Source organism: Bombyx mandarina, chromosome 19 (genome assembly GCF_030267445.1).
Source record: "Bombyx mandarina strain Sakado chromosome 19, ASM3026744v2".
Classification (NCBI taxonomy): domain Eukaryota; kingdom Metazoa; phylum Arthropoda; class Insecta; order Lepidoptera; family Bombycidae; genus Bombyx; species Bombyx mandarina.
The window spans coordinates 11914715-11938010 of record NC_143225.1 but is presented as its reverse complement, the minus strand read 5'-3'; the positions used below and the strand labels follow the sequence as shown (position 1 = coordinate 11938010).

Here is a 23296-nt window from a genome sequence, read left to right as displayed (position 1 = left end):
TTATTATACGTATGCGGTCCGAGATAGTTTCCTAATTCGGGGATACTTTTAAAAATATCCGAATTAAAGTTTTTGATGCAGCGATAGCGGAATATTGCGGTTTCATAGCTCTGTATTCGTTGTGGATTTCTTAATTGATATTCATCTACAAGCTATTAATAACAAAAAAAAGAGCACCTGTGGTTATTGAATTAATAAACAAAATAACTTCATTCTTCAACAAAATTAATGTCTTAATTATTACGACACGCCCCTCGATTCACTGATACATAAAAGTTAATTTTTGGTGGATCCATAACACAAATGGAATGCAAATCTACTGGTGTACTCGAGCAAAAAGCTTTCCATTACAAAAAGGTAAGTCACGGTAATATTGTCATTCTATGACACATTACCTATAAATGTCCAAAAGTTTGTTGTTGTTGTTGTAGTCCCAGGGTACCCCGCTGGTACATAGGGCCCTCACAAGTTGTCTCCACTTTACCCTGTCTTGCGCTTGCTCGTTGACATCACTCCAGGTCACGTTGGCAGTCCTCATCTCACTCTCTACGGTGCGTCGCCAAGTGTGTACAGGGCGACCAGGTCTTCTCCTGCCAAAAGGTACTTCGTTAATATTAAAGGCAAGTTCTTTTTCTCTCTCACACTAGTATGTGATCTTTATAATATTTGCGATTATTTCGGCCAATAATAGGCTTAGAATCGTATATAAGAATAGAATAATCGATGAAATAATTTGCTAATGGAGTGAGTCACTTATTGTAGCGTATATTTCAGACATTTATCGAACGAAGCGGCGGCTTAGGGCAGGACAAAATTAGAGTTTCGTATATGCGATGCTCCTTAGTCCCAAGAGGCTATTATTTTTAGTACTACCGCTTGAAAATACTGGAATATCTGCTAATAGTAGTACTGTGTATAGCCCTATGCTAATTAGTTGACCAGTAGGGTACGTTTTGCTGTAAATTTACATTCTAGCTCACGGTCATTTTTTTATAAAGTTGCACAGATAGATATCCTACTATAACTATATATAAGGGGTGGGCAATTATTGTGATAGTCGTGCCACATTGCAGATGAAAATTTGACCTCGGGCCAAACAGTTTTTTTCTAATATTACTTAATAACTAATATTTGTGTTTTTAATAATAATATATACAATGCTTCATGGGCCAGACTAAATTCTACCGCAGGCCTGCTATATATGCTATAAATACCCATCATCGTCATCATCAACAGCCCACAGTCGTCCACTACTGGACATAGGCTTCTCCCAATCCACACCACTGAGCCCGATCTACGGCTCTCCTCATCCACTTCTTGCCGCTCACCGTTCGAAGGTCATCGCACCACCTAGCCAGGGGGCGTCCTACGTTACGTCTTCTGCTGTACGGTCTCCACTCGAAAACCCGTCGATATTAAATTATTACATTACAAGCACAGCATGGGTGATACAAATCTATTTTGGCTGTATCCTAAGCGTCAAACTCTGTTCACTATTGATGAGGGAAAGCTTGCACTGGAGCTACAATAGCAGTAGTCAAAAAGGGAACTTGGCTTTAGTTCTCTTATTGATGATGGCCATGAGCAATGGTAACCACTAACCATTAGGTGGGCTGCGCGATCTTCTGCCTACAAGGGTAATGAAAAAAAAATCCGCAATAGCATTAAACATATATTTGCTAGGAAACGTTCTAAAAATCAATGAACCTTCCTATTTTTGCCTTTAGTTTCTCAAGAAAAGTTGGTTCAATAATTCGCTGAGAACATAATGATACTTTAGTTCGGTCTGTTAGTCCTTATCTATTTTCATTCTACGAGCTTATTCCGTTTCAGTTGCGGGACAAGGACTAAAGCTCGCTGTTTTACATACTATAATAGGTTTTCAGTTTGAAAAACGTTGTGTCAAACAACCTTTGGCATGGTCAGATTATTCGTCCCGTCGCGAACGCAGAATAGACTCTAGAACTAATTTATTTTCTAAAAAGAAAATATCGCACATCCAATGGATCTTCATTTTGTTCTCTTTGTTTGACTTCTATGTTTTCATGCGTTGTTTGTTCGAACAAGTTTGAAGAGAATTAGCGTACGTATACAAACACTCCGAGAGATATTCGACACTTGTGATCGTCATATCAAAGTTGTTTCAGCTTAAAGGATAATACGCCTAGTGTGCTAGTATCAATATATTTTTTTTATTACTTAGATGGGTGGACGAGCTCACAGCCCACCTGGTGTTAAGTGGTTACTTGGACCCATAGACATCTACAACGTAAATGCGCCACCCACCTTTTAAGGTCTAAAGTATAGTTACAACGGCTGCCCCACCCTTCAAACCGAAACGCATTACTGCTTCACGGTAGAAATAGGCAGGGTGGTGATACCTACCCGCGCATCCTCACAAGAGGCCCTACCACCAGTAATTACGCAAATTATAATTTTTACGAGTTTCATTTTTATTACACGATGTTATTCCTTCACCGTGGAAATCAATCGATACGAATATTTGAGTACTCAACATCTGCAGGCACGTGTCTGTCTTCTTAACGAAACTTCTTAAATACTATAATTATGCTTAACATGCAATAGCATCGTTTAATGAAAAAATCAAAGCCGCAGAAATTTTTGTATGTGTAATTACATGTCGCAGAATGGACCGATGTTTTCATAATTATTTTGATATTGTGGGCGCATGGTGGGTAATAGTTCAAAGAGCTTGCGCAACACAAAACCATGACAGTTCCCCGAGACGCCTCCACTCTTCTTAAGTCAGGCAACGAATATGTCTCGATTCCACTCGAGCCACACTCGAGCGATGACATCTCGACTCAACCGAAGCACATCACCCGAACTAAGCCGACGCTTGACGAGTAGTTGCGGCTTACACCCACTAGATGGCACACTTTCGTTTTGTTTGTCGTATCTAGTTGCGACATCTATACTAGTCTATACTAGTACTAGTATATAAATCTACAGTGGTTTTTACGGACGTTCCGTTATAACTACTGCACCATGCACCCGATCGACTTGAAACTTGGTATCTATAATATATATACTTAATGGATAGGCTAATATTTATATGAGTGTTGGACTCCCTACATCAGTTGCGGGGGCGTTAATGATGAGAACCTTTGTGGGGGTGAGAAATAATAATGTTAAGTTTAAATGCCCAGCGAAGCGGACTGGTACAGCTAGTACTTAATAATTGTGACAAAGATCTCAAGTTTCGAGGTGGGTGGTATCATTCACGTTGTCACTTAATACCAGGTGGCTCTGTGCTCATTTAAATACAACCCAATTATAAACGTATATGGTTCGACCATTGGCCTTTACAACTGGAACGCAGAGTTCAATGGAGTCATTTATAACTAAATATACCTAGGAGTGGCTCAAAGATCTAGCAAACACAAAACGTATAGCAGTTTTTTTCGCAAAAATTAAGCGGAGTAGATTAAAAATGTACGTAAACTTGCACTCATAATGAATAACAGTTGATTTGCGACAGAAACGATTGTGGCTTCACAATACACTAACGGTAATTTACATACGCCAAAAACAGGGCGTGGTAGCCATTTTCAAATCAAATTGCGACTCGGAATGGCATTTCGAGGTAGTAGGTCGTATTCGCTATGTGATATCCAGCTCCACTAATTACTTACCTGGTGGGCTGGGAGAACATAAAGAAACCGAGCCTACAAAAAAAAACTTTAACCCTACCATTGTCTCGCACTCGATTCCCAGTCGAAGTAAACAACTTTTTGGAACGAAGTCCCTTATGGGACGATGCGGAGGGGTACCCTAATCGGGAGAAAACGTCCGTAACGTAAGATTTTCATTATTTATGTATAGTCTTAGTATGATGGATGTCTAATGTATAGTCTATGTGATGACAGTTATTATTATTATTGATATAAATACCTGTTTCTTTGTATATTATTATTATATATTTTTTATAAATCATTGTGAATAATATAAAGTTGATAACTTTGTAAAATAGTATTTTTTTATCAATAAAAAAATCATAATAAACAATGTATACCCGAATAATTATTTTCTTTATACCTCGAATAGAACTTAAAATTCTTCTTCTTCTTTTAGATAATTTGGCTCCAACGCCTTTGGCATTGATTTTGCCAATGTCAAAGTATTTACAAAAATGACAGGTGCTTAGAGAGGGAAAAAAATACTAAATCTAAATACAAATAAATTTGGTCGGTTTTTCCATACGCGAATCTGTGGTTTTAAGAACAGCACAAACAAATATATTATGTTAGACTAACTACTTTAGAGATAAATATTATTAGCAGATAAAAATTTACACAGAATATTTACATGTTTAGAATAGACTAAAGTTAATAAACAATTAATATTAATAGGTCGGGGAATGTAATTGGGAAGGATATCATAAAGAGGGGATACGATATTGGGGCAGTCGAAGAAAATGTGATCCAGGGTACCCTCATCTAATCCACACTCACAAAGAGAATGGTCACGGACTCTAATTTTGGCAAGAAAAACAGGGGAGCAAACATGGCCAAGTCTAAGACGGATTATAGCTGTGACAATTTTTTTAGGAAGATGGCAGTGGGAGGAAAACCAAGGCTTAGAGGGCAGGGTCGGTTGCAAGTTACCATAATGCTTACCTACTGACTGACGAGAAATCTGCCAGCTTTCATTCCAAGATTGAAGCATATCAGATTTTGCCAGAGAATGTAAATCTCGAGGAAAAATTTTGTTATACTTGTTACAGCCCATAACAACAGCCTCCTTGGCACAGGAGTCAGCAAGCTCATTCCCACAAATTCCGCTATGACTTGGGATCCAGACGAGAGTGACATCAAGACCGGAGCAGTGACATTGAAACAGAGTTTCTTTAATTTTTTATATAATTTCAAAATTGACTTTTGAATGCGATGGAAATTTAGTTATGTCTTGAAGACAGCTTAAGGAGTCCGAAAAAATTACCGATTTACTTAGACCGCGGGTTTTAATAAAAAGAGCTGCTTCTAAAAGAGCAACAGCTTCACCAGAGTACACAGAGGAAGTCTGAGGGAGTTTGTATTTTAAGGAGATTTTAAACTTGGGGACCCATACCGCAGCACCTACAGGATCATTTTGGGATAGTTTAGATGCATCAGTGAATAGGTGATAATGATTAGGCCATTGTAGTTGTACTATGTTCTGAAATTGTAAATTTGCTCCTGGGGAATCTTTATGGATCCCAATATTCAAGAAGGTAGTGGGACGAAATAAAAGACAGTCAAAAGAGAAAAGAAAGAGGGGGAATTTATCATATTGAGAAATTGGAGAAGCTAAATTTTGCAGTTTCTTATACGAGTTGACAAGAGGAGGTACAGATTTATGACGCCAGTATCTAGAGGTTTCGGTCAGTTGAGCAAGTTGAAAAAGTAGAGCTAAAAGGGGGTGGTTAGAGAGAGAAATTACTTTGTAGAAAAATCTATCAGCTAGAAACTGTCTACGCAAGGCTAAAGGAGGTTCAAAACATTCAACTTGTAGGGCATTTATAGGGGAAGATTTCATGGCGCCAGAGATGATTCTGAGGCATTTTGATTGAATACGATTTAGTTTTGTAAGTGCCATTTTATTACAAGGCTCCAAAACAAAGCAACCATAGTCAAAGTGACTTCTAATTAAAGCATTATAAAGAAGCTTCTGGCTGTAAGGATGTGAACCCCACTTAACACCGGAGAGTGCGCGTAGAACATTGATGCTCTTCTCAACTTTATTGCAGATATAGTTTAAATGGTGAACACCGGAGAGTTTAGAATCCAAGAGAATGCCCAAAAACTTAACTTTACTCAAGACTGGAATAGATTGGTTACAAATTTCAATATTTATTTCAGGGATAACTCTCTTACGGGAGAAAGCTACCGCAGAACATTTAGGGATGGACAGGGATAAGCAGTGATCATTCAACCAAGAATTCAGGTTAAACAAAGCAGAATTTAGACAATTACAAGATTGTGAGAAAGAATTAGATATGGTATAGAGGGCAATATCGTCAGCATATTGGAGGATACGGCAAAAACGGTTCACAGTAGTATCTAAAATAGCAGTGTAAATATTATAAAGCAGAGGACTGAGAACAGAACCCTGAGGCAGACCTTTCCAGGTCCGATGAGAAGAATTTTCACCTAAGATGCGAACTATAATAGATCTGTCATAAAACAAATTGAAGATAAAATTCACAATTCTAGGAGGCATATTCAGGTTAATAAGTTTTTGTCTAAGTAAATGAAGGTCGACATTGTCGTATGCAGAGGAAATATCTAGAAAAACTGCTATAACATGACGATTTTGAGAGAATGCAACACGAATATCTGAAGTGAGGAGGCTCAGGCTGTCCAATGTTCCGTAACCTCGTCTAAAGCCAAACTGACTATTAGGGAGAATAGACCTGTTTTCAACTATCCATTCTAGACGATTTTTTATCAAATGTTCCATAATTTTAGCTAGCACACTCGAGAGAGCAATAGGTCTATATGAACAAGATTGAGCTGGATCCTTGCCTGGTTTTAGAATTGGGATTATCAATTGAGTTTTCCATGAGGCTGGAATAGAACTGGAGAGAAATATATGATTTAAAAGATTTAGAAAGATTTTTTTAGAAGAGTCAGATAATTTTTTTATAAAAGAGTACGGGAAGCCATCTATACCTGGGGCTGAATCTCGGAGGTTGTCAAGAACACAGCATAGTTCTGCAAATGAGAAGCTGGAATTCATGGGGTCATTAGAAGTGGAGGAGGGAATTAAGGGACAAGGTTTAAAAGGCACAAAGGGTGGGCAGAGTTTGGAGATAAAATCAGGAAGCCAAGACAAGGTATTAGAATTAATATTATTATCAGATTGGGATTTACGAAATGCTTTTATTTTTTTCCAAATCAAGGAGGCAGGAGTTCTTGGGGAGAGAGACTCGCAAAAATTACGCCAAGCAAGAGATTTCTTTTGTCGCAAAAATCTTTTAGAGATGGCCGAAATTTTCTGAATTCTAGGAAATTCTCTAAAGAGAGAATTTTAGAAAATTCAGACTCAGCCTCCTTGCGTTTTTGGACTATTTGGGAGCATTCAGCATCCCACCATGCTGGTGAGGGAATTTTATTTGAAGCTGAATTCTTTAAGGGAATGGTTAGTTCGGCAGCGGAGGATAAAATGGAACAAAATTCTAGGTACAAAAATAGAGTATTTTCATCATTTGCATCAGGAAGAGATTCAAGATTATTTTGAACTAAAGATGAATACTTTTGCCAGTCGGCCTTGTTAAGTCTGAATTTCAAAAGGGGTTCATATGGAATTGAAGATGGGATGGAAGAATCGGCTAGAGTTAGTAATATTGGAAGATGATCACTGCCATGGGAGTTAGACAGAACAGACCAAGAAATCGAGTTAACTAAAGAGGGAGAGGACAAGGACAGGTCTGGGGCACTTGGACTTTGGGATGGGGATACTCTACGGGTGGGAGTTCCATCATTAAGTAGACACAAATTTAATTCATCAAGTTTATCAAGAAATAATGAGGAATTTGAGTCACATAACTCAGAACCCCACATTGTATGGCGTATATTAAAATCTCCTAAGACTAAGAGAGGACATGGAAGAGAGGTTAAGAGTGTCGAAAATTCTTGAATAAGGTTACTGTTAGGGTGAGGGATGTACACTGAGACCACTGTGATGTTAAAGCAGCGAACTGCCACAATGTTAATTGCTGAGGAATGAGGAGGAAGGGTAATGCGAGGAAAAGATATATTTCTTCTGACCAAGATAGCAGTTCCTGCCCAGCCGTCGTCTCTGTCATCGCGGAGACACGAGAACCCGGGCACCCTAAGCAGAGTATCCGGTCTCAACCATGACTCCGCAACAGCAAAGAGGACAGGGTTATATTGATTAGATAGATAAATTATTTCTTGTTTTTTATTTCTGATACTACGACAGTTCCATTGTAGGACCTTCGTCATTATGCTTTGGTTGAGAGTTGACGAGACTAGAGATTAAAGCGTGAATCTGAATCAAGACGTTGTTCGGTAGTATATCATTGAATTTTGATAAAATATTTAGAAGCAGCATTGACATTAATTCCGCGAGATTATCATTTGTAGCAGGGGCACAGGGGGTGGGAGTGCTAAGAGCACAACCATTGGGTAAACAAGAGTTAGGAGGGCTAATAATATCGTTGTGAACATGACGATCATAAGACTTCGAAAGTATTGGTTTAGACGATTTTTCAATAAAAACAGTTTTTTTGTATGAAGTTGACGGAGTATGACGAGAAGATGAGGGGGAGGAAGACGGGAGGGTATTCGAAGATGGAGCTGATCGGCTCAGGAAGATAGGTTTTTGGGGAAGAGAAGAATTGGCAACATCGGCATAGGAGGTGCGGACTGAAGGAAATCTGCGAGCTGCCTCAATATAACTAATATTTTCTTCAGACATAACCATCTTAATTGATCTTTGACGGGCATGTTCGGGGCATTTCGGGTCAGAGGCGGGATGACAACCAGAGCAGAACAAGCAGGTTATGTTATTTTCTGGAACACTACAAGAATTACCTTCATGGGGGCCTGCGCATCGAGAGCAGCGGGCTTGCGATCGACACTGATCACGAATGTGCCCAAAATGACAACACTTTAAACACTGAATAGTGGGAAGAGTATATATGTTTACAGGGAGGGAAACGCTGCAACAATATACATGTTTAGGAAGAACTTGCCCAAGAAAAGAGAGGACAACTGTACCCGTCGGTTCCCATACTGTTTTTCCATCTATTTTCTTTTTCTTATTCATTCTTCTGGCTTTAATGACGGTGGTTGAAACAGACCGACACTCAATCCATGAGACTAGGTCCTCAAGAGACCACTCTACAGGAATTTGTCTCACGACACCCATCCTGGTAACTTGAAAGCGTGGAATAATTGCTGACAATTTGTTAGATGAAAGTAATGGGTTTGTTAAAAATGAATTCGCTTCGTTATATGTTTTAAAAATAATAGCAGCCCTATTTCTACCCATGTTTTTAATTTCATCTATCCCTGAGATCTTACCATTGTAAATAATTTGAGCAATTTTAAGGGTACGGGTGTGGTTCGAAACTGGGGCAAAGTCACCATCTGAACGAGATACATGGACAACAAAAGGGCCAGAGTCAGTTTCAGAGTAATTAAGAACTGAATTGTTATCAAAACCTGGCCGGGTGTAGGTATGTTGATTAGAGGCAGCTGCCGGTAAATGTGGAGCTGATCTTTTTTCTGGGACGCTTAATACGTCTTCCGCAGGGCGTTTTTGTGAAGCTTTTACAGGAGAATTAAGCATTAGAGAAAGATCGTCCATCTCTGAATCTAAAGAAGACCTCCCTTTGTCCGGCGGGACGTTTTCGCCCACCGAGGACGACATTGACATAAAAAATACACTTACCAGTTAAATGAAACTTAAACTAATCCACCACCAACAAAAATAGGGCAACATAATTCTTAAAAACACAGAAAAAACGGGAAAAACACTAAAAATAATCGAAACGCGTGTGATCTGACAGATGTCCAACTACCCTCTCCCAACTTAAAATTAATATTTTTATAATAAGGAACTACGTTCCTATCCGGTGTCCTACGACACCACACATCTTTTTTATTTTGCGTTTGCGCGGGTGTCTGTTTCCGTTTGCCGCAAAGAAACTCCATTAAGCCTTCGCTGAACTATTAATAATTCAAAGATTTTAATATTGAGATTCGTATTGCACCCGATCGTAACACATACAATATGTTAACTCGTAAATCGGCTATTGTCCGACGTCGAAAAAGACCCCGAAGGCCGGCGGATGACAACTTAATAACACTAAATCAACGATCAACGCCCAATGTTTCCATTCGAGGGTTAGTAACGTGCAAAATGAAAGTTTATTGTGGTTCGAACGTTTGAGGGGTTGAGTTATAAATGGGCAGTTTATCACGAGTCTCAACAGTCTTTGAACAGTTTCTCATTAATGGTTTTTATATGGACACTTTGGTGCATATACAAAATTTGCATCCTCTGAGTTTCTCACCGGATTTTCTCAGTGGGTTGTTATTTGAATCCGGCGCGGTAGATCCTGCGAAGCACTGCTCTTGCTCGGGTCAGTGTTACCAAATTCTCATAAGTTCAGCCCGTGAGCTCACCTACCCGTCCGGGCCTAGATGGAATAGCCCCTTACGCTATTTTTTACTGGTGGTAGGACCTCTTGTGAGTCCGCACCGGTAGGTACCACCACCCCGCCTATTTCTGCCGTGAAGCAGTAATGCGTTTCGGTTTGAAGGGTGGGGCAGCCGTTGTAACTATACTGAGATCTTAGAACTTATATCTCAAGGTGAGTGGCGCATTTATATTGTAGATGTCTATGGGCTCAAGTAACCGCTTAACAACAGGTGGGCTGTGAGCTCGTCCACCCATCTAAGCAATAAAAAAAACCGCGAATTACCCGCTAATAATAGTTTTGTCTACCTGCAGGATTTTAACACCGGCATAGTCAAATCGCTTTCCATTTATGTCTTACGTTAATTCTTTAGAGGCTACGACTTCTGATGACGAGATTATGAAACACATTTCGTGTATTGCACCATTATTACCTACACTTCATTACAGATCCTTCCAATCCATTAACGGTGCTTTTAGGTACCTCAAGCACCGGTAACCGTCCTCGCCGAACCCGTCGCTTGCGACGAAGGGCTCGACGAGTAAATTAACCCATAGACACAGCCCACTGAGCTTCTCGTCGGATCTTCTCAGTGGGTCGCGTTTCCGATCCGGTGGTAGATTCTGCGAAGCATTGCTCTTGCTAGGGCCAGTGTTAGCAACACCTCCGGTTTGAGCACCATGAGCTCATCTACACGCTGGGGTAAGGCTGATATAGCCTCTCTAGGCTATCAGCATAGGTAGGAAAAAAAGCCTCTTCCCAGCCTTGAAGCTGATATCCGCAGTCCTAGCCCACGAAGAAAGTATAAAGCGGCTAACTTTAAAATAACGCTAACTCTATGCACAGCAGCTAAAGCAAAGAATGGCATAGTTTTTATCTTTACATTTCCAGTATTTATTTAGTAGTGGACTCCGGGTGTCTTATTTAGTATTTTATGGGCAAAGTTTCTGTAACTTTCAGAACTTACTAACAAGAACGAAGGCATAGTTTTATTATGTTTTTGAACCGATTTCAAGAAAAGAGGAGATTACATGTATGTCCGACCGAATACATGACCGATTTCTTCATTTTTTTCCTTCTGTGGAGCGATTTTGAAAATTATGTTGTTTTTGTTTGAAGTTGTCTGCGCTCGATTAATTTTAAGTTTAATTTATTCCACTTTCATAAAATTATTATTAAAATACAGAAAATGGTATAAATGTCATATTTTTATCTCTTAGTATTTGAAAATCAAAAAAATTCTGTATTTATTTTTAACTATATAATGCAAAATCATAGAACCAAGAAGCATGAATACACCATAACACACACTATGTATACACCATGACGATAAACACCAATGGAAGAAATAGGAACAGTTCTTCTCTGTGGCACGTTGCAATAGATATATAGAGATGTAAGGAGGGTTGACATCAAACATGAGTCCGGTCGTAAAACTCATGCTGAATCCCTATGCAGCATGATAAGAAAACATAATATGGATAAAAATAAGTAAGCAAGAAGAAGAAGATATATTCCAGTTCGGTAATCCCTTTTTTTAATATTAATAATATCTTAATCGTTTGTGTGGTATTGCTACTCGAATCTTTATCATGTCAATATTCAAGGCACACAGGATTGTTACTGTTTCTTCCTTTGGTATTAAGTCATTTCTGTTATCCGTTTTTTTATTCTTATGCATTTTATAAATAAACCTTACCTAGTAATTCATTCATTACGCGGATTTAGCTTTATCACACAATGTTATTTTTTCTACCTACCCTACAATTTTATCGAATTTTAGCTACACGACTCCGTTATTAATTAGGCCAAGAACTGAGGAGACATTTATATCTACACATGGAGCTTAGCGCTTTATTGGGTTTCAAAACGAGCAACTCTTCTGGCGGATTTCCCAGCGCTATAATTTAGCTTTCTTCTGATGGGTTCCAAAGTCCCCTTAATGCAGTTCCGCAGGATATCCTCGGTAGCATTAACAAATTGATAGTATTTATTTAAACAATAAAATAATTTAATTTTTATTTAAATTGAGTATCTTTGGCGGAGACCTTTACCCTCAAACAGAGGGGTTCACCCTAAACTTAATACAAAACGATTCAAAGTAATTAAATAAAAATAATAAAATAATGGCGTCGCATCCCGTGAGCATCAGTATCGCAGGATCCGACTGATGCATGACCACGACCACTGTCAAGAGAAGACCAGGAAGAAAAACAATGATAATGATTTATAATAATAAAAGCTGAGTTTTTTTAAGGGTGAAATAAAAGGCTTTTTTATTTTATTTTATTTTTTATTTAATAAATAATAAAATGTATTTGTAAAACATAAAATATTTTTTATACTTGTACGTATTGTGAATAGCAATGTTAATAATTTAATAAGTTTTTGATTTATCATCTCAAAAATTATACAAATAGACATAAAAGGAGATTTAAGAAGGGGACACCCGGGTTTGAACCGGGGGCCTATCGATCTGCAGTCGATTGCTCTACCACTGAGCTATATCCCCGATGTTTTTAGACTATGAACATTTCTAAAGTAAACAATTATTTGTAATACTTTTGGAAATAAAAAGAAAGCTTAGGGGACACCCGGGTTTGAACCGGGGGCCTATCGATCTGCAGTCGATTGCTCTACCACTGAGCTATATCCCCGATGCTTTAAGTCTATGAACATTTCTAAACTAAACAACTATCTGCAATGTTTTCGGAAATAAAAAGAGACCTTAGGGGACACCCGGGTTTGAACCGGGGGCCTATCGATCTGCAGTCGATTGCTCTACCACTGAGCTATATCCCCGCTAAGTGTACATTGGAAAATGATGATTAATTATTAACATTAACGAAATGTTATTTTGCAATATACACATTTTACTGCAAGACATTGTGACGTGTGTATAAAGCAATGAGTCATAATTTTGAAATCACAATTTTACGATTCATACTATGTCACGTACACAATAAGTTATAGTTTTGAAATGGTTAAGAAGAATTAAAACTAAGACGCAGCTATGTTGAATGGTGCTAAGTGGCTGTCGTAGCCCATGGAAATCACAGTGTCAACATCGTCACCCGTCGAGAAATGTATCAGTAATTCTTTAAGCCGGAACGTATGAATCTTCTGGGTATCAATATGCAGAGTGTGCTCTCATAAAACGGCCCAAAGTGAACCTTCTAAAAAAAAAATGTTTCGGCATTCATACTTAATATTTCGTATAAGCTTACTTTTTTGCCACGCACCATCCGGCTTTAGAATCAGCTCCCCCATGGTGTTTCCCGATCGCTATGACATGTCCTTCTTCAAACGAAGCTAATGGAGAGTACTTAACAGTAGAGAGTGGCTTGGCTCTGCTCCTGCCATTGCTAAAGTTCATGACGGTAACCGCTTACCATTAGGTGGGTCGTATGCTTGTTTGCGTACTGTAAAAACTGTTAAATATCGGAAACGTAAGGAATAATGCAGTGACAATAAAAACACGAGATTAAGCAGTAAAAATAGCTTTAAATGTATTTAGAAGTGGTTTGCCGAAAGCCCTTCCACAGATACGAACCGACATTAACAAAAGCCTTTAAGATGCAGTTTGAGATACGAATCGCCCTTAATCCGATAGCAAAAGCGTTGCCAAGGGCCGTAAGGCGCTAGGAATTTGCGTGTGGCCGTTGTTAATTCATAGGGCATGCTCAGACCATCCTCTTCCACTGAAAACCTTTTCAAACACACATGGCCGACCGGACTCTACATCCCAACCTTTCATGAATACGAGGTTGAAGTCATTGAACGGGTTCGAGGCAATATAATTAGGGACACTTAGTGGTAATAATAATGCAAGCCATATGGGCGATGGAAAATACTCCTACAATCTATGAATTAACAGAATAAGGTACAACTGGCTTGAAGGGACCTGGGTTCCTCCTTAATGATTATCATAATTCACCCTTTTACTGGTGGTAGGACCTCTTGTGAGTCCGCACGAGTAGGTACCATTATCATTCACCCTCAAACAGACAGACAGAAGTTACAATCACCATTAATTATAATAATACGAACTCAGACCGTTTTTAATTGCAAGATAAAGTAAGTGGCATTGGTTATTTGCAGCCTCGTCTTTACTTTGTTGTTTAATTAAATCAGTTTAGCGCACGTACTCACATTTCAAACTTGATAATACGCGAGTTATTGGTGACTTTATAATGATTTCAAAATATTTGACACACAGGTTTCTACGTATACTCATTGATAAAGGGATTTTACAAGCGTTCCTTCATCGGGGATATAGCTCAGTGGTAGAGCAATCGACTGCAGATCGATAGGCCCCCGGTTCAAACCCGGGTGTCCCCTAAGGATTGTTAGTTTTTTTATTAACATTTTCAATAATTAAATTTTTCTTGATAGCTGTTTAGTAAAAAAAACATCTAGAAACAGAGTATTGGTTAGCATTCACTTGAGATCAGATAGGTAATTTTATTTAAACCAGTATACGCATTTTTTTTGTTTTTTTTTTTTTGTTTTTTTATTGCTTAGATGGTTGAAGAAGTTCACAGCCCACCTGTTGTTAAGTGGTTACTGGAGCCCATAGACATCTACAACGTAAATGCGCCACCCACCTCGAGATATAAGTTTTAAGATCTCAGTATAGTTACAACAGCTACCCCACCCTTCGAACCGAAACGCATTACTGCTTCACGGCGGAAATAGGCGGGGTGGTGGTACCTACCCGTGCGGACTCCCAAGAGGTCCTACCACCAGTGAGTGAAGTTTTGAGATTATACAGTTTTATTGCGAGAAGACGATATATTCCAACAAACACCTAAATATTAAAAAGTAAAACACAGGGGCACTTTACCTCTCTACTTGCCCTCTGCTCTACTACAAACGGAGCACTTGTACACACCACACGTCGCAGACCGAGCAACCGGATTTAGGGCTTTGCTGTAATCTAGCGGAACCCTATTGTTTGCAGCGTTTATGTACACGAGTGAATATTAACACAGAGACCGGGGCTTACTCATCGAAAGCGCATATTGCACCTTTAGAATTGAAGTTGCTTAACCCGCAAAATTATAATTTGCGTAATTACTGGTGGTAGAACCTCTTGTGAATCCGCACGCAATCACATTGAGATAAGGAAGGTCTACCTACCGAAGTTGTGCTTCTAGACAGACGAATTATAACTATAAATCAAATAATCAGAAATATGCGCGAAGATGTGCTTGATTTCTAAATCTTAGAATGGGGGGAATTAACGAATTTCCTTTTTAAAATGTTGATAGGAAAAAATTCTGAGAATTGCAATAAAATAGGGTTTGGTGGACAGATTTTTACTGGTGGTAGGACTTCTTGTGAGTCAGCACGTGTAGGTACTACCGCCCTGCCTATTTCTGCCGTGAAGCAGTAATGCGTTTCGGTTTGAAGGGTGGGGCAGTCGTTGTAACTATACTTGAGACCTTAGAGCTTATATATGAAGGTGGGTGGCGTATTTACGTTGTAGATGTTTATGGGTTCCAGTAACCACTTAACACCAGGTGGGCTGTGAGCTTGTCCATCCATCTAAGCAATAAAAAAAATGTTAACCCAAAACTCTTGTTTTTCGGCAAACGCCAAAAATGTAATTGAAGAATTTCAGTTTCGTTTTTAATGCTTTAAGCCTTAAAGCGCATACCTTAGAGCTTAAAATATGCGCTTGATTTAAAACAGACGGAAAGTTTCCATTATACTTTTCTAGACTAACATTTAAATTTAACTAGATGATGACCGGTTTTTTTTTTAGAGCGCCATCTCGTTGTGTCTTTAAATCGGCTTGTTGCCCTCAATTAAGAAAAATAGTATTATTAGTAATTATTGAAAACACGAATAAAAAAACATTTTCTGAAAATAAATCGTAGCTAGACCGATTTATCGCCCCCGAAATCCCCTGTATACTAAATTTTATGAAAATCGTTGAAGCCGTTTCCGAGATTCAGATTATATATATATTAATATACGAGAATTGCTCGTTTAAAGGTATAAGATTTATAATTTTATAAACAGATTGAATAAATGTTTATAAGTCGATCAAAGAATAAAACTAATTTTCTTAAAATTTTCAGTTAATCCGCTTCAATTCTAAAGCTGTGATAAACTGATTTAAGGGTATTAATGCGGTTGACGAACGTTTTTTGGTTTAACTGAAAACTGTTTCTAATAAATTATTGATGTCGACTCATAGTCAGAGTCTGTTTTTGACGATATTGATGATGGTCATGAGAGATTTTCAGGATTCACAAATATAAAATTTTTTTTTATAGCTTAGATGGGTGGACGAGCTCGCAGCCCACCTGGTGTTAAGCGGTTACTGGAGCCCATAGACATCTACGACGTAAATGTGCCACCCACCTTGAGATATAAGTTCTAAGGTCTCAAGTATAGTTACAACGGCTGCCCCACCCTTCCAACCGAAACGCATTACTACTTCACGGCAGAAATAAGCAGGGCGGTGGTACCTAAACACGCGGACTCACAAGAGGTCCTACCACCAGGAAAAATAAAACTGGCGGTATGACCTTTAAGATTTAAGTTCTAAAATAATATTGTACTTTGAAGTGTTGTAGTCGAAAATGATTATTGTTTAGCAGCAGAAGTGCTAAATAGCAAAGTGGTTCCTATACACACAGGCTCAGAACGTGCCCTACTAATGTTCAAGATAGGAACTAAAGAGTTAACTAGGAAAATAAGGTGTGAGTACTATTTGTGGCTAAGTTTCCAGGGGCAGTATTAATAGTCAGATATTATTATCGAGCAACTTCGTATAGAAACGAGACTGTCGATGATTTGCTACCAGAAGGTTCTTAGTTACTTTGGTCACATTGCTCGGCGGCCACCAGACAACCTTAAAAGATTGATTGTGGTGGGCAAGGTAGAAGGGAAAAGAACCGCCGGCCGGCCACCAAACCGTTGGTCGGATCAGATAGCTGCGCTCACTGGACTCTCTGTTGCGAACGCCCTGAGAGAAGCCGAAAACCGAAGCAAATGGAAGCTGATGGCACAAAGAGCCACGAAGGGCTTTCAGGAACACGACCTTCAGCAATGAAGTATTCGATTAAGAAGAAGATTATTATCATGCTTGAAACCGCTTGACGCGACGTGTTAATACTTTCAGTTCTGTTACTAGGTACTAGTATTGGTTTCGTGAATTCTTAACGTTACATGACGGTGGAACGTGTTATTTGATTTTTAATCTAAAGCATGGTGTTGGATGTGAAAAAATGTATTCGTAAATTGTACTTTTTCGATCATATTTCCTTGGTTTTGCCAGCGTTGATCTGACTAGGTCCCGGGAAACTTTAAGATTCCAAGCAAGGTTGACTGCCCATCTGGGGATTGAGTTTGCTGTTGAACTATCATGAATATAAAGAAATTGTGGCAATCACAATCCTCAGTATTAAGGTAAAAGATTTGGATTACCTTAGTCTTATTATGTCAGAACAATTCGAAATATACATATTATGCAGTAAAATCTGCTTATTCGCGTTTTCTTCTTTCGCATTTCCACTATTCGCGGATTAAAAAATGCGACCTAATTATTCGATAATTATTCGAATGCGATAAATTATTTATAATTATTAATATTCGCGGCTAAATATTTTTTCGTTCGCGGATAACATCGGTACATTGTCAGGCACATTGTTAAAAAGTAAGTATCCAACCGAATAACTTTTGTAAACGCGCTTTTCCATATTCACGGTTTCTGCATTCGCGGCATATTTACGCAACATACATATACTAGGACTATCACAAATCTACTTCTTCGGTGACGTTTTAAATAAAACCCCATAAGGTATATTATTCGGTACAAAAACAATATTATTTGTATATGACGATAACTTGACGTTTAGAAAATCAAGTCATCATAACCATACCTTTATAATAGGGACACGACATATTGTTCTCTAAGTACAATTGCTTAAATAAATAGCATCCATTTTGAAGGCACACACATAAACATATATCTATCTCGTTCTTACTCAGCACTGTAACTCGCAGGAAAACAATATAACAGTATTTCAGTGCGTACTTATAGTGAAACATGAATATACGTAAATACGTAATGAGGCCGAAAATCCGCCATGTTTAGCGTTTCATTTCCATAGGTTTCATACTTCAGTGATCATAACACTCAGACTCATAAATACTTAATTATTTAGTAGTCAAATAAAATAATTGTTACTTTGTAATATCAACTCTCCCACGAAAAAGTACCCCTGTCTATAAAATTACAAAAGCCTACCACGTTCGTTCCACGTTCCGTTTCACGTGTGGCTGGCTCTAAACTTTTTAGGCTGTGACATTTTTATTTTAAGCACTCTGACAGTGGTAGTCAAGTTTTTTTTAACACCATCTGGAATCACGTACGAACATGGAACGTGGTAGTTTAGTGGATCTGCGACAGACGCGTTCTGTGACGGATTGTGTGAAATGATATTTAGTTTTATAGTCCATTTGTATGGGGTTAATTTGGACCCGCCAAATTATAATTTGCGTAATTACTAGTGGTAGGACCTCTTGTGAGTCCGCACGGGTAGATACCACTACCCTGCCTATTTCTGGCATGAAGCAGTAATGCGTTTCGGTTTGAAGGGTGGGGAAGCCGTTGTAATTATACTTGAGACCTAAGAACTTATATCTCAAGGTGGGTGGCGGATTTACGTTGTAGATAACTATGAGCTCCAGTTAAGTAGTTAACACCAGGTGGGTTGTGAGCTTGTCCACCCATCGAAGAAAGAAAAAAACAAATTTGACTAACGAAAATGAAGGCCAATGTCGTTGACCAATAATTAGGCCAACATAAACTCCAATCCAATAACACATCACCAAAAATGGTTCGAGACTTCAACGTTAATGCACAACCGACATTAAAGATAAGTCGAGCGGTAGGCAGCGGCTTGGCTCTGCCCCTGCTATTTCTGAAGTCCATGGGCGACGGTAACCACTCACCATCAGGTGGGCCGTATGCTCGTCTGCCTACAAGAGCAATAAAAAAAAAAGTCGAATTTTTGCTTGTAATTGTGATAAAAAAACATGTATTGTATTCTTCTAATCGGTACACAATAGCTTTTTTTGCTATTGCTTACAGACGAACATCCGTGCCACCTGACGTAAGTAGTTGCTTCTGCTTAGGAACATCAGAAATGCCAGGGGTCCTGCCAAGCCACAGCCTATTGCTGAGGACTCTACTCAAACCTCCTTTGATGTACCTACACGTGCGATCTATCAAGATCAATGCGTTTTAACACATGCAAACTGTAAAGTATATGTCAGCGTTAAGCCAGGATTTACACACATAAGTTCTTTTACAATGAAAATACAATACAATTCTATAAAACTTTAACATTACTTGTTTACAACAAAAAGCCACGCCTGAGTTATTCAGTGGTTTTTACACAATTAGCCATTTGGTGTTGGTTATAGCAACTACAACTTCTTTTATACAAACAAATGTAATTACTGGGAAACAATTCACAAAACATAGCTTAATATTCAAAATACATATTATAGTGATTTTACATGACTCACATTTAATTTACTTTACATGAATTACTTTTAAGCAATATTAACTAACATTGTTATTATCCAGCCTAATAATAGATGGCGCCAACAACATCATTGCATAACAATTACAATACTTAATTAAATTATTAGTACTGTTAATTATAATATAAATTATTATTAATATTTGCTTTATTCATATTTAATCATTTATACAGTCATTTGTGTTTTTAAACAATAATATAAACATTAAACATATTCTGAACATTTTCACATCAAAACAGTGTCTGCTAATTATTAAATATGGTAGAATAACAGTTTTGTTGCTAATAATTAATAAATATTAACATAGAATAAACTAAACTATATATTATTATGTTAATTATTGCCAACAGTGGCGTTTGCGCCCATACGGCCATACTGATTCCAGCGCGTCCCTTGCGCTGTTTTAGCATTTCACATAACAGTAAACAAGGCATATCCCCTACTGGGATCTACCCAACACACAAGGCACTATTCACCCTTACGAGATCTAGCTAACACACAAGAGGATTACCCAACACACAAAGCATCACCCATACGGGTCTAGTTAACTCGCAAGCCATCACCCTTACGGGATCTAGCCAACTTACCAGGCATCACCCTTACGGGATCTAGCCAACACACTCGGCATCACCCATTCGGGATCTAGCCAACTCACAAGGCATCACCCACTTGGGATCTAGCCAACCCACAAAGCATCCCTCTCGGGATCTAGCCAACCCACAAGGCATCACCCATTCGGGATCTAGCCAACTCATAAGGCATCACCCAATCGGGATCTAGCCAACTCATAAGGCATCACCCGTTCGGGATCTAGCCAACTCATAAGGCATCACCCATGCGGGATCTAGCCAACTCATAAGGCATCACCCATTCGGGATCTAGCCAACTCATAAGGCATCACCCATACGGGATCTAGCCAACTCTCAAGGCATCACCCATACGAGATCTAGCCAACTCTCAAGGCATCACCCATACGAGATCTAGCCAACTCATAAGGCATCACCCATACGGGATCTAGCCAACAAGACCAGGATTAAGGATTCGCATGGTGGCCCGCCAGCGTTTTAGGAAGGATAATTGGATAGGAAAATAAAAGTAGCCACTTTAACAAATTATCAATCATTTTACAGCAGAACAAATCTCTCTGCCCATACGGTCAATTTTTCAGTTATCAGAATCCTCTGACATTAAGAGGATAGATTTACCTGTATCAAACCTTTACCATTACCAAACCTTTACCTTTACCTTTATCAAAACACATTGGATGGTAGAGACCGCTCGTCCATCCATTTCTCACCAGCTGATTCAACTTCCCCTAATTCATCATTCAGCGGAACATTTCCAATTTGCTTTATTTTAATGGCAGGTAGGGAACATCATCCTCCTAATGCCTCTGCATTTTTGTTTTATTTTTGTGCTGTAGCTTTTAATCAACTGTAATTCTTAAAGCTGCCTGTTAGAGCTTATTAAATTATATTTTATAAACATGTGACATTTATGACCCATCAATAGTTCAGCATGCCTGTTGACCATGCTCTCTCTCTTTGCAATAATGTGGTACTGAATTTCATACTGTTCACAAGTTTTTGAAACTCCTGAATTATCTTTTACCTTGGTGATTTTTATAAAAGTGACAGGGTTCCAAAAATGTAACTAAGATTTTTAAAGCAGAAATCAATATAGAGATCTGTGCAATCCTTTTTCTTGACTAATAATAAAGTGGCATCCCCTCTAGAAACCTAGGGTGCAGAGAGTTAATCACCCACTCATCCAAAAATAAATAATTATGAAAGGAAAAGTAATAATATGGAGCTACTGAACAGGGATGAGCTGTCTCTTATTATGACATTTTATTACAAGTTTATTTTTATTGTAATATGCTTGAACTCCTCACAATAAACAGGAGACATACAGTATGTACAGCGTTGTACTATCCTATCCAAATTAATTATTTCAAATCCAACTTTTATCTGCCTGATCACCATCTATGAGACATGATTTGCAAAAGTTACATGATGATTGAATAATGACTCCAAACTTGAGCGTTCACTGGATAGAAACTTATAAAAATAGATAAGTTCTCTTCAAAGAGTGCAACACTGAGAAGTTATTTTTAACAGATTAAAACCTATTAGGATGTCAGCAAGACTGTCAGTATTACCATATGATTATGATTACCATATGAAATTCTATAATAGTTCTAGTATTTTTCTCCATTAAAAGTCACAATGCTTTGTTTTGAAATCAGTTGACCCCTTATGCTCAAAAACTTTACATGAAGTTGTATAGCTTACTAAACTAGATCTGCAATGATTTAAGTCTTATTTGTGGTGATACCAGGTGATACGTTTGTCATCTTGACCTCGAAATGACGCAAGTGACGCAGTAACCACATTTAAAACCTTAGTGTTACTAAAAGTGCAACGAAAACTGAGGGAGTCATTATGTGATTGTGATAAAACTGAGTTATGTTTAGATTATTAACATTATATTTACAGTATATTTTCAATTTGACGCTTTCGGAACGGTTTTAGAATCGATATTATTTAGGAAGCGAAATACATACCACAGCGTATTTCTCAATAACTTGGATCGAATAAATTTAAGATAAATACCTGAAATCAGTATTTTTACCATCTCAGCGTCAGTAGCTTTTCCAAAACATCCACGGTCTAGAACTCCTTTTAAATATCCACATCCTTACTGAATGCATGGATCAGTTCGTCCATCACTTGCTCCAATGCGGTTCAATACAAAGACCAGATATCGGCTTATGTCTTGCTTGCTCTTTTGAACTCGATGTTCATGCGATGAAACAATTAGCTTCATGATAGTTTCGTCCACATTTCCGCATCGGTCTTGATGTCACGCCCTCATCAGAGTTGAACGGCGGCAAATAAAAGTTATAATGCCACCACAAGGGTACAGCAGCTATAATCACTTTTCGCCTTTTTAATACAGGTTGAGAGACCCATCACTTGTTCAACAGTGGGTTACTTCATTGGGAGGCTTACGATTAATTTTGGGGCTGTGATCCCACTTCTGATGTCAGCGTTAAGCCAGGATTTACACACATAAGTTCTTTTACAATGAAAATACAATACAATTCTATAAAACTTTAACATTACTTGTTTACAACAAAAAGCCACGCCTGAGTTATTCAGTGGTTTTTACACAATTAGCCATTTGGTGTTGGTTATAGCAACTACAACTTCTTTTATACAAACAAATGTAATTACTGGGAAACAATTCACAAAACATAGCTTAATATTCAAAATACATATTTTAGTGATTTTACATGACTCACATTTAATTTACTTTACATGAATTACTTTTAAGCAATATTAACTAACATTGTTATTATCCAGCCTAATAATAGATGGCGCCAACAACATCATTGCATAACAATTACAATACTTAATTAAATTATTAGTACTGTTAATTATAATATAAATTATTATTAATATTTGCTTTATTCATATTTAATCATTTATACAGTCATTTGTGTTTTTAAACAATAATATAAACATTAAACATATTCTGAACATTTTC

General features: G+C 38.1%; 4 non-coding genes across 4 annotated transcripts; 1 reads left to right on the top strand and 3 right to left on the bottom strand.

Annotated features, from left to right (window-relative positions):
* Window positions 1-12614: 12614 nt before the first annotated feature.
* TRNAC-GCA (transfer RNA cysteine (anticodon GCA)) lies at window positions 12615-12686 on the bottom strand. Its single transcript has one exon. It is a non-coding gene; the product is annotated as a tRNA-Cys (tRNA).
* Window positions 12687-12759: 73 nt separating this feature from the next.
* On the bottom strand, window positions 12760-12831 carry TRNAC-GCA (transfer RNA cysteine (anticodon GCA)). The gene has a single exon. It is a non-coding gene; the product is annotated as a tRNA-Cys (tRNA).
* Window positions 12832-12904: 73 nt separating this feature from the next.
* On the bottom strand, window positions 12905-12976 carry TRNAC-GCA (transfer RNA cysteine (anticodon GCA)). Its single transcript has one exon. It is a non-coding gene; the product is annotated as a tRNA-Cys (tRNA).
* Window positions 12977-14443: 1467 nt separating this feature from the next.
* TRNAC-GCA (transfer RNA cysteine (anticodon GCA)) lies at window positions 14444-14515 on the top strand. Its single transcript has one exon. It is a non-coding gene; the product is annotated as a tRNA-Cys (tRNA).
* The last annotated feature ends 8781 nt before the right edge of the window (window positions 14516-23296 follow it).